A 12,919-nucleotide genomic window follows, 5' to 3' on the forward strand; every position below is an offset into this window, starting at 1 on the left:
TAATAACTTTTTTCCATTTTAGCATCTAGTTGAACTAATTCCTCTTCTTACATACCACATCAGATCTGGAAATCTATTGGCTATCCCATGTGCAGTGGAGCACCTTGGCGCAAAATTAGAAATTCAAAGAGTATTATAGGGGTGTCATTGCTGCACCCACAGGCCCTGAAAAAGTTTATTTGTCTAAGATGGCTCTACAAACAATCACTCCATGGGCTGGGGTGATTGTTAGCGAAAGGGGGGGGCAATGTATGGCAGTGGTAGTGAATGGGTTTCCAACCAGGAGGAGATTTAATTAGTGAAATCTCATTAAGTCTAACAAAATTAAGCGTAAAACAATCCTTCGTGGGGAATCGTGGTGGAGGTTTCGGGTGGGTGGAGGGAGGGCAGAAGTGGGGAACACTTAAGAGGAAACGGAGACCGGCAGCGATTAGCCTGTGTAAAAAGAGACCCATGTCTTAGTACTCCTCTGGCAGTCTACTACAGGCTGCTATGTGTCTACAGATCCTCCATTGTTCTTGCTCTTATATTTTCTGTGATTCCCTCCCAATACAGCGGAATTCACAAATTGTAACAACAAATACTAAATAAAGATCAAATCAAAACAAAAATATCACTTTACATGAAGGGGTCAGTGTTACAAAGGTGAATGGCAGAAGAAAAAGTAAGAAAAATGTTGGTGCTCTTGCTGTTAAAAAACCCTTTTACCAAACTAAATCAAAACATCAATGAACTATTCTTTAAAACTCTAAATTATGTACCAACACCATTTAATTTTTTTTCTCCATTTAGTCAATGGGCAGATATTTTATCCAAAGCAACTTACAAGCAAGGAACCCCACAAGGAGCAACTTAGGGTTCAGCATCTTACCCACAGTTACAACCAGCTCTACCTACTGAATCACAGCCGCCTCTATTCATTATATATGTGTAGGAAATATATGGTTAAGACTGGGTAATATGGTGACAATGTGGTTAAGACCAAATTGACTGGTAGACCTTACCCAATGATAGCTGGACCAGTACTGAGTCCTACTGAAACAGACCCAAACGCCGACACTAAATGCAGCAAGATGCCCTACATAGAAAAATGTATACATACCCCAGCTATTAGATGTGCTGAAACACATTCCCATGTCCCATAATGACAGAAAATAAACAAATTAACATTGCCTGATTCAGCCTACAGGCCAAATCTCAATTATTACACTCCACAATGAGCTGTGATGACCTCTAGTGTGTAGGAGAAATGATGTTAACTCAAATACCAGTATATGTTTTACCAAGAGAGCCATGATTCAAGCTCGAACTTTGAGTAATGAGAATTAAAAGGTACACCTTGGGAAAAAAGTTTAATCATAACAACCACAACTTTTTTTAATTCTTCACATTAGTTTGAAATATAGTGGAGTGGAGGACATAAAAGTCCTTTGGCTCATTTCTATCTGAACCACAGGGACAGGCTGTAATATTCAAATAGTCCAGGACAGCAATTTCTACCTAATTTCTATTATCACTGTCTAAGGAAAAGCTCAGGCGAAGGTAGACACCAACAACAAACAATGAGACAAGTCTACAAGCAATAACTTGTTTGAATATGATCTTAGCCTTGCATCACCTTTTTTGTAATTTAGTAATAGGAACTGGTTGTGATCTCTAGAGTCACTTAACCCATTTTGTATATTGTATTCAGAACTGTTTTGTTCAATAGTAAAATGCTTCAAAGCAGAGCATGGATTGAGACATAACTACACTACAGCTGCTGTATGTTGCCTTCCAAATACTCTTAGAGCTAAAACATGTGTCATATATACATATGTACAACCTGAATACAGATCAGTAAATCTTCATTTGACAAAACTACTGTGTATCTGCACTGATGGGTACTTGGGGCCCACTTGGCTACATTGCTGCATCAGGTAGATTTTGCGTGTGAATCACTGACTGTGTTTTGGTGGGAATGATTAAAGTTCCAGTCATGGGCATTCATAAACCATTCAAAGACATTATTAGCCCACTCCATCACAGCAATATAGTATAGTACCTACATCTACTCCAAAGCAACACTGAGCAGCTACATAAGTGCTTGTCAGAAACCAGTACACTGCTCTACTCTCTCCTGCAGCAGGTGCCATTAGAAAGGAACTGTAATTATCTTTCATTTAAAACTATACGACCGAAAACAGGCAGACATATGTTGAGTGTCGGTGGTCTTTTCTTCCCATAGTCTGGTCTTATGGATATAAATGTTTATTCAATCAAATCACTTAAAATCTAAAGGCACATTTGTTGGGATGGGTCTAAATTGCAAATGTCAGAAATCAAATCATGCTTACACAGTTATGTCTTTATTTATATATATATTTGGACAGTTTAATTTCATTATTTTGGCTCTGTACAACACCACAGGTAATTTTAAAGTGTTTAAAATGTAGTCTGGTCAAAAATACTGGACAAACAGCACATTACAGCCATTTTTATTCTCAGACACTCAACCTTAGTGAGTTGTATTCAGACAAATCAACATAATTATAAACGAAAATCTACTGTTGTATCTATATAACCAAACTGTTAGTCTGGCTGCAAATCCTACAGAGGTCAGTGACTGCATGAAGTCTGGAACCCACAGACATCACCAGATGCTGAGACTCTGTACTACTACTTTACCGCAGCTGTCTTCACTTCCTGTTTATTTTGGGGCATTTTGTCCTAGTCTAATGCAGCTTATAAGAATTCAGGTGAGGCGACTGACCAAATACAGACTAATAAAATACTGTATAATTACCACATTGTGCTTGTAAACCCCCACCAACCAGTCAATGTGCAGCTTCCATGTATGTCTGTCCAGAGTCATATTCAGTCCAGGTGGACGATTGTGCTAAATGTAATAAAAATCCCACCAGTCATTCCTAAAATATTGTGCTGACAAGAAGGGGACAGAGTTAAAGTGACAGTGACCTTGTCCTTAGACTACTAAAGTCTAATCAGTTCATCCAGTCCAAGCAGACATTCAAGTCAAATTTGAGAACATTCCTTCAACATATTGCAAATAGATGGGCAACCTCAAACCACAATGCCTCCAGCCACAGCATAAAAATGTGGTAATTCCAACTAGATTCATCCCATATTTTGGTTTCAAACTCTAAAATGAAATCTGCCAGTCTATACTTAAAGCACATCTTGATTGTTTCATTTGAAATCCATTGTCCAGAGTGGTGCTGGCATCTGAGGATAACAGATTAGCTCAGCCACATCTGTTGTCAGTGAAAGTCTGTCAACACTAAATGAACATTCTGTTCATATAACACATACTTTAAACAGCACACAGCTTTGTTAATGACATGTATTAACAGAAACAACTGAGATATATCATATTGGTTTACAAGAAGGCAAGTGAAAACTTACAGTTAGCTTGCCCACAGCAACGCAGCAGCTTTCAGTGTTGTCGTCTGCTCGGTTGCCCAGTATCCAACACTTCACACAAAGCCTGTCAATAGATGACAATGTTTTAGAAATGTAGCTCAATTAAGTCAGTATTACTGGCAAGGACATTAAAAATGGTGGCATGCAAAAGATCAGCAACTAAATGCCACAGGGATGCAGTAGAAGCATCAGCATCAGGGGTATGAAAAGCAGCCTGACTCATTAAACGCTGCCAGAATCTGCATCAGTTGACCTTATACTATACTGTCAACAAATCCAACAAAAAGGCCAAACTAGCATGCATTAGTCCGTCTCAATACGTTCTGACCCAACAAAAAATGAACAACTGTAGTTTTAATTAAGGTAATATTGCATTTGCAATAGGGGGCTTGTTAATTGTAAATAAATTCCCATTTCATGTTCTAGAGAGTTTCCAGCAGCAGGAGGGGACAGCAGTGTACAGTACATACAGGAGGCTGATCAAAATAAAGTTGAGTGTGTGCTCATGGTAATGACGGAACACGTTAAAAGTACAGCAGTGACTCATTAATGTGTTTTTAATAGTTTTTGGACAACAATAGAGCTCCATGGCACAGAGGAACAAGATACATGAGTCGTTGGACACAAACAACATGTTAAAAGGACACATCCGATGTTGATTTGGGTCTTTCTGTGGGTTGTGTTGGCAATTATAAAAACATCCTCTGCTCTGTGGAAGATGTTTGTAGTAGTATTGGAAACTGAATGCTAATACGAAGAAAACATCATGATTTGGGCCTGCTTTGCCGCAGTAAGGCCTGGCCAGCTTGCAGTGATTTGGAGGAAGGTGAATTCACAAGTGCATCAAAAAATTCTTCAGGATAATGTGAGAATGTTTGTACGTCAGCTGAAACTCTGTAGATGTTGGGTGATGTTACAGGACAATGACCCAAAACACCCAACAGAATGGCTTCAGAAAAACAAAATCTGCCATTTGGAGTGGACAAGTCAGAGCCCAGACCTCAACCCAATCAAAAGGCTGGGGGGTTGCATACTTTTGCCACTGTCCCTATGAGGTTTTAGTGGTTGTTCTCAATAAAGACATGAACGATCAGAATTGTTTTAGTGTTATTTTCTTAGGGACATTATATTTGTTAATACTGAATTAAATTCTTCACAAATTCTCCTATTTTTTATTTTATAACCATATCAACTGGAAACCAAGCAATCATAATCCTCTCTAATATTTTCAGCTCTCAGCTACAAAAGGTAATAATGTATGAAATCCTTAAGTAAAGGTAGAACCACTTGTATCTATGACAGAAGCAAAAAAAAAAACTGTATATAAGTAATCATAATCATTTCTCTCTAATATTAAGACACATTTTAAAGAAAAATGTCTCTAGTATTAAGAATATTTCTTAGTGATGTTTACATGCAAGAAGGATGATATTTTAAGTTATACTAGGGATTGCTGTACTATAAAATAAGTGTTTGTTTTTTTAAGTATTTTCTTTTTGTAATGACAAAATGATGAAACAATGATAAAAAATTTCACCCTATCCACCTGTGTTCATTGTAGAATGAAGAGAGGCATGATTGTGTGTCTACTTATCTGACTTTAGAACAAGCCGCCTATTTCTCTTGCTTGCTGCATGACTATTTGTGTTTAACATTCCTCTGTAGCACAGACGCTGCTACGGTTGCTCTGCTAATCTGCAGCTCATGCTGCTCTTTTTGAATAGACATGTTGTTAGATCCTGAGGCTCAACATCTGGTGTAAGTGAGGTGTGACACAGTATACTATAGATTTACTGTACATTTCCCCTTGCCTTAATCTGAATTTAACCAGTTACCTCTGCCTGCTGGCAAAAACAGGGGATCTAAGATCTTATCCTATTGGATAAGAGACACAAGGACCTTCACACCTCTGCCAAGATGATCAAGCTTGTTAAAATAAGGTTTATTATTTGATGTGAATCTCCACTGTTCAGATAGATGCCTCTTTGGGTCTGGATCTGGACTGCTAGACTGGATGGACTGGATGGACTGGATGGACTGGATGTAAGTTAATTAGTGGTGTCTGCAGCCATCACATACTGTTTATTAGGAACTGAAGGTAATGAGATATAGTGTCAGTAATCAATGTGTCTGACAGAATGCTGCTAACTTTGGTAGATGCTGGACTGTATTTTACCCTTCACCAACCTTCAGCAGGGAAGTTCTTCAAAACACAGTAGTCAATCAAGTTTTATTGATGATTAAATTGTGAAATGGTAATACTAACCACTCAGCCCCCTTTGGGCCAAATATGGCCTGAAAGTGGACAAAACACACAGATTTTACTTAATTTCATTTTAAGCTAACAGAAAAAAAAAAACGAGTTGGGTAAACTCAATTTAACACATTCCTCAGGGGTACTCAGATTTTAGTCATGATAATAGAATTTCATGTTATGTTCTATTGTGTCCATCTGAGGAAATAAAGACAGAAGTAAATCTGAGGCTGACGACTAAAATTAGTGACTAAGTAGAATTTAAGATTTTTAAAAAACAACCTCTAATGTTAGGAAAGAACATTTAGGCAAGTCAAATTAAATTTCAGCTTCAACTTCTGGATGTTTGGTCCAAGTTATGTTGTTGTTTTCCAACTTGATTCACAGGTAATGTGCAGTTTTTATGCAGTTCTCTATTCATGCAATTAAATTACATCTGGTTATAGATTTCAGTGACTAAGGTGAAAACAGGAAGGTCAGAGAGCTGTATAACCTACATTCCTTCGAGCAACCGACTGGCTGCTAATGTCTGAGCAAGGAGGCGCAGGGCGCAGCAAAGACAGTGCCGCACATGCAAAAGATTTAAGTTCAATCAAGCATTCAGGGCTAGACACCTGATCTTTCGCTTAAAGCTCCTCCAGAACAGTGGGAGTGTGGTCAGGCCTCACAGCAGGCCACCTATACTTTCAGCAATCTGCTGCAACACACAGCCTCTGAAGGGATGGTATTTAACCAGGCCTGCACAGCTCAGTGGGGGCTAGTGTGCCTCGTAGGTAGGTACTACCAGGGGCCCCTAATCAATTGGGGGTTAAAAACGAGATTTAGCAAGAAACGCTCAAGTGTTTTTTGATAAGAAGGTAATATTTTATCCCACCATCATGCAGATGTTGAGAAAACTCAGTTAAAAGTGTCATTTAAGGTGCAGCAAAAAAAGCAGTTCACTGGATAATCATCAGGAAGTTCTGTACATTCAGAACGTTGCAGAATCTTCAATCCTTTAGAGCCTATATCACATAAAAAATGTTTAATATGCCAATGTTGTCTTTTGTATAGATACAAAAAAAAAATTATGTTTAAAAAGAGTTAACATGTTATAAATAACAACAAACCTACACCATCTTGAACCAGTCGTGATTTCGGTGTGTCTGTATACTCTTTGTACATTGTAGGGTATAAGTTGTTATTGCGATTTGGTTTTCACCCTTTTTTTTTTAATGATAACAAAAAGTCTGCCTGATGATGTTCTGATACAGTCATTTTGAAACATTCATTCGTGAAAGCTAGAAAATATGAAATGTACAGGGTGTAATGGAGAAGGACTAAGTTTAAAATTGTGGTTTAGTGATCTATCTTGTAGTTTGTTTATTACCAATAAACCATTACTTTCCTTCTTGTTTCTCTTCATTACCTTCAGATTTCACTATTAGATAAATATTCTTTATTTGGAAGGAAACTCAGCTATAACATTGGTTCAACCTGGATTTATCAGGATCTTTCGTAAAACAGTGCAAACTGTGAAAAAAGAAGGAAAAGAAAATGAAGAACTCTTGAGGATGTAGCTCGAGTTTCTATCCCAAACATCCCCCTCAAACCATGGGAGATTTGGGTGAGAGCATTTCTAAGGTTTCTTTCAGCCACAAAGAAAACATTTTAGCCTCTCAGTAATCCTTCCTGAAGCCCTCCCTAAGCTCCAAGGGCCCTTCCTCCCTTGCCTTGGTCATCCCTCTGGCCCCAGTCTAGGATCCTAGAGGAGAGTCTCCGTAGACCAAGAGCTCTGCCTCACACACAAAAACACACACCATTCACCATCTCTCCATGACCCCTCCGGGACCCAGATGACCTTCCTGTTGACGTCAAAGTAAATCAGAGCAAGAGTCGGTACAGCAAGGGGCTCCACCCAGGGGACTGGAGGTCTAATCACCGTGGCGTTCCTCATGAAAGCCACAGAGGAAACATTAGCATTCCTGAGTCTGCCCACTATCACTCACACTACAGACTCTGTATGTGTACACAGGTACACAAACTGTATATATGTAGAAAATGTTTCAGCTAGCTCTACTACTTTAAAGAAGGGAACACTGTACTTTTTACTCCATTCAACATGCAAATAAATATTTTCTTTACATCTGTTAGCTCAGATTTTTAATGCCCCAGAAAATAAATGATTTATTTTGCTTTTGTGAGGATTAGCTGCTTTTCTCTGTTTTGTATTTTGAGGAGTTGGGGATGAGAACAATTGGAAAAAATACAATATAATGACTTTATGTTCTGAAAAAAATGTACACGTGTACAAAGATGTACACTTGTAAGAAATGAAACAACAACAACAAACCAGCTACTGACAGTTTACATCACAAGCATAATAAAATATTTTATATTAGCATCTACAGTCTAACAACATAATAATGGAAATATATTTATATATTTATTTATTTATATTATATAATCCAGATACAATTGAAAAAACTGTTCAGGAAGACCATGAGACCTGGGTCTTGATTTACGTTTTGGCTTTAATCTGGCTGAAGGCATTGGACTCGGAGAGCAGTCCTCCCTGGACAGGTTGTCAAATCATTATTTTATTGTTGCACTGTGTACAACATTTGCTCATATCAATAATGGGATATGCTCCAATGCATCAGGCTAACCCTGGGAGGTAATCTGGCCTCATTTGACTCATTTGATTTCACTGCTCGCATTTGCGGCAAAGCAGGTTGAGAGAGGAGACACAGGGAGTGATTGAATATTCACAACTTCTAAACTTTCTTTCTGATCATATGGAGGCTCTGCAGAGTGGCGAGCAAACTCCAGATGGGCACCTTTAAGATTCCCAAATATTCCTCTTTACGCTAGCAGGAGTTTTGGGGTCAAGGTGTGAAGGGAGAACCAAAGGACCCGTTTCCCACAATCCCTCTGCAGCTATAGCCTCCCAGCTGTTAAAGGGCTTCCATAACAACAGCTGTGCAGAGGTTTAGTGGTCTACGTTGCTATGACAACAGCAGGATCAATTGGCATGCACAGACCCTAGGTGCTAATAGCGAAAGTGACATTATGCCGTAATTTCATTTCAATAAAACACAGGCAGGTTTTTTACTGCACTGAGATTCAGGAGGACATAAAAAAAGAGGCAAATAATTAATTTTGCATGATAATGCGAGTGGCTCGCGCACCCAACACTAGCAGGAATCTCCCACGCATACTGACAACCAACCCAGCAACCACACACTTCAAAATCATTCCCTGGCACTGAAGATTAACTCAGCACAGAGTGTGATTGTTTCCAAGCAGCACAATAGAGGCTAAATAAGTCTTCATGCCCGGCAGCTGTGTGTGGCACAGATCACCGACCGGCAGGATGTGCAACAATCACAAAGATTTCTGTTCCTCTGACAAACAGGATATCGGGTCACTCGGCCATCTTAACAGTGAGGAATCAGACAGTATGGGGTGGGGGGGGTTACACTATTGTACAGGGCTGTGAAGAACCCACCTCAGCTGTATGTGAGGTTCACACATGTGGGACAATAGAACCGCAGGTAGTGCTTCACAAGCTGAATCCTCAGATATAGTGAAGGAAAAGTGAAGTCTCCTTATGGAGCGCTCGCTAATATTGAAACTATAAATTAAAATAAAATTAAATAATAATAATAATCAGTTCTCAGTTGCTCAGTTCTTGCAACTTTTTGCCCGTCAGTCGAACTTCAAACATCTGAGGCTAATTCCAAGGAAATATCTGGGTCTCACGATGACAGTGGCAGGTATTCCCACAGGAGTAACCAGAGCTGGTGCGGCGTCACCACGGGTTTAAGCTCAACATTTAACGAGCATGCAGCTGATACAGGCAGCTGCACCAGACAAAACACCTCACACACACACACACACACATATCTAAATACACCACCATGAGCACTGCGTCCAGCTGCTGCACACACTCTATCTAACTTTTAGCATGGTTCTCTAACTTTGTGTCTATGCCACTAATAGACACTATTTATACTAGCTGCTATTTAACATTGATTATTCCTCCATGTCTTATAGAAAATGATAGCCCCTTGTGGGGGAAAAGCCAAACAGGAATCTACTGCTAAAAATATCCATGTCATGATGACTCAGGATGGATTGAGCAAACAAAAAGGGACAAGTCGAATTTCCTCCAGTCTGGGCTTCTGGAAAAGAAGTTCCAATCCTCAGTGCCACCATTGGGTTTCTCTATTTAATTAATTGAGCTGTGTCAAGAAGAAGAAAAAAAATCATCTGTAGACTTGAGAGGTAAAACGAGATGATCAAAACGGAGGCTAATGATGTGAAAAAGAAGATCTGAAGAATAAAGGTGCAGGAACATCAAAATGTTTTGTACTGAGGTGTTTGGAGTGTTCAGTTACACTCACTTTACAGGGATTTATCCATTTTACAAATACAGTGTGTAGAGTGGTCGAAACATTGCACTGTTGTTACTGTTTAGCTAAGAATTTATAAAAAAAAAAAAAAAATTCATCTGCATCTGACCCACGCTCTTCTCTGACTCTTGGCTCTTGCACTTTGCAGACTTGCACAGAACAAACACAAAGCATTTGTTACTTCAATAACTGTGATGAACATAGAAAATGATAAACTCTTGTGATCTTTATCTGTTATTTTATACATATATGTATACATGCATAGCACAGCATGTGCTAACAGGGACTGGCTTTATCATATGTGTTCTATGTAAGCACTAGACCAAATGAGCTCAGACATATTTTTGCAGTAGAATCCACCAAGTGCACAGCAAGTGTGTTTCAACAGAAGTAGATTAAACAGACTCTGGCAGAAACACAATCTCTTCTCTGGCTACTGAGTAAACACGCTGCGTTGGTCCAGGAGGGCGGCTGGCTGTCCTGCCGGACCCGCTGGATTTGTGACTTAAGAACAGAAGCTCTGATTCTTTACCTGCCATGACTGACATGACAGGCAGGATCCAGCTGTGGCTCTTCTGATATGTGTAGTGTATTTGTGGGGGAAAAAGGTTAAGAACGACAGCTGTGGAGAAGTCAACATTTCAAATAGTAGAAGTTTTCATTTGAAGAACGAATGGTTTTAGTAGATGTTAGTTACATGTTGTTTTTTTCAATGCCTCTTCTTTAGTCTAATTTAAGGTGCTACTAACATTAAAGCGATAAGGGCTGTTGTTTCTTCTTCTAGACACAGAAAGCTTCAGCTAAAGCACCATGACCCTCTTTGGAAATTTGAACAACCGTTCATCTCCACTAAGGTCTCATTATTTATAGTTAGGTGTAAGAATGCGATGTAGCAGTTTCTCGTCTCTTTTCTTTTCCTTTTGCTTTTCATCGTCTGGCCATGAAACAGGGTAGGCAGTGAAGATGGAAACACAATGGACTTGGCAGAGACAGCCAAAAGCAGAACAGACAGTGAGGAATTCCCCATCAGTGTCTGAAGTGAGCTCACCCTGTTTTTTTTTCTGCTTCTTTCAAACTCTTCCCTCCTGGTGAGAGTCCAGAGGAAGAGAGTTAACTCTTTCACAGGCGGTTGCCTCAGTTGTTTGCTCAGTGTGTACAGTTCCCTACAATAAGGCATTAGATTCCTCTGGTTTGAGCCTGCAGAGAATTTTCTGTCATGTTATCTATTGTCTGCTCTTCTGTCTATTTCCCATGATAAAAAGTTGTGGCATTCAATTTAAGTTGCTATGTATTAAATGTCCACCGTGTGTAAAAACTACTCTCGGAGATGGACAGCAGCATACCAGTTCACACAGGACTCAACATATTCTCAATCAACCTAAGTCTGCTTGTTTAAGAAGTGGGCGTCAAGAATTCAGGTGCACGTCATCCTTCTCTTGTCATCGTACATGTCTCCTTCACAGCCTGACAGGCAGCAGTCCGCAGTCCACTACCCTCGCAGAGTGTTGACCTTTATTTATTTCATTAAACGTGAAAAACAAGTTTTAGGACGACTGCTCTTTTTGTCAATTAACGGAGATGAAAACATAGACACCAAAATCCCAGTGGATGAATGGATGCTAATTAACTGGCATGAGGTCTAATTAAAAGCTAAGAAATTGGCCTTTAAGTTAGTAGATGTGGTGCATGCCAATGGGTCACTTTAGCTCTCTACCTCGCAATCCTGGAAGAAGAACTCAGATCATTGGCATAAAACTAGCAGTGGCACAGTGTAGAAATATTCTGCTGCAATACTACACGTTCCAGTAGCTGTCCTAACATATGCACGCATGGTATATTAACTTCTTACTTTTCATGTTAATAGGATGGTTTTAAGCCAACTTGCTAACTCCAATAGCAACAAGGGAGGCAATGATGTCACAACAGTTGCAGGCGACAATGCACAAGTGTGCCTAACTTGCCAGAAATACAGCAGTAAAGTATTTTAAAAAGTAAAAAGTATTAGTGGTATACAGTCGCTCGGGCGCTTTTCAGACTTGGTGCCTCAAAAAGTTTCTATCCTTCCCATCGCCACCTGCTACTGAAACATCCCCAGCTGAACTATTCCACTTTTCACAGCGCTCTCCTGCCAATTTTTATTTATTTATTTCTTTTGCCAACCAACAATGTTATGGAATGAAATGATCAACAGTTTCATTTAACAATTAGAAACTTTGGAGACAATGTGAGCCACCAACTAACATACCTTCACAGAAATATTTCTAAATGTATATTGTACCCAGACTAACCTAACCACTTGACATTTTACTAGTTGATGCAGTTCTAGACGATGACATGTATTTGTATTCGAGTGCAGGATTAAAGTAAACAGACTCCGTTTATTTCGAGGCACAAACATGACTTCCCTTAGGAGACGGTTTAACCCTACAAAAATGTTCTCTTACCAAAAGCAAATAAATGGGAGCCACAATCAGCACTATCACATTTCCAACTCTCATTTACACCACACTGACACTGCAGCAATGCCAAAGCAGTGCCAGCAGGGAGACGGGGCGCTGACATACCACATGGGTAAGGAGACCTTGACCGGAGGAAAAGCGGCTGAGTGGAGGGCCAGTTGGAAAGCTTCCCCTGCTCTCTCGATGAGGAGCCTCGTCACATAGCGGCAGCCATGACACCGCGCAACCTCCAAGCTGCTGTATTTACCCGCACGCCGTCTTCGGCAGCTGTTTAGAACTCACATTTAGCACAGAGCCACCATCACTCTTTGGAGAGGAACCTTTATGAAGTTACACAAAGAGTGGGAGACGTGTGTGGGTGCATGACCGTGTGTCACTTTTTATTA

At 39.7% G+C, this 12,919-nt stretch overlaps 1 protein-coding gene across 1 annotated transcript in view; it reads right to left on the minus strand.

Moving 5' to 3' along the window:
* Window positions 1-12,919, minus strand: part of pknox2 (pbx/knotted 1 homeobox 2) — a 75,332-nt gene that overhangs the window by 51,996 nt on the left and 10,417 nt on the right. Inside the window, exon 2 of the mRNA XM_026370334.1 lies at window positions 3,406-3,487. The gene's annotated coding sequence lies outside the window, so the exon portion shown is untranslated. The remainder of the gene's footprint in view (window positions 1-3,405; window positions 3,488-12,919) is intronic.

This window comes from Anabas testudineus, chromosome 14 (assembly GCF_900324465.2).
Source record: "Anabas testudineus chromosome 14, fAnaTes1.2, whole genome shotgun sequence".
Lineage (NCBI taxonomy): Eukaryota > Metazoa > Chordata > Actinopteri > Anabantiformes > Anabantidae > Anabas > Anabas testudineus.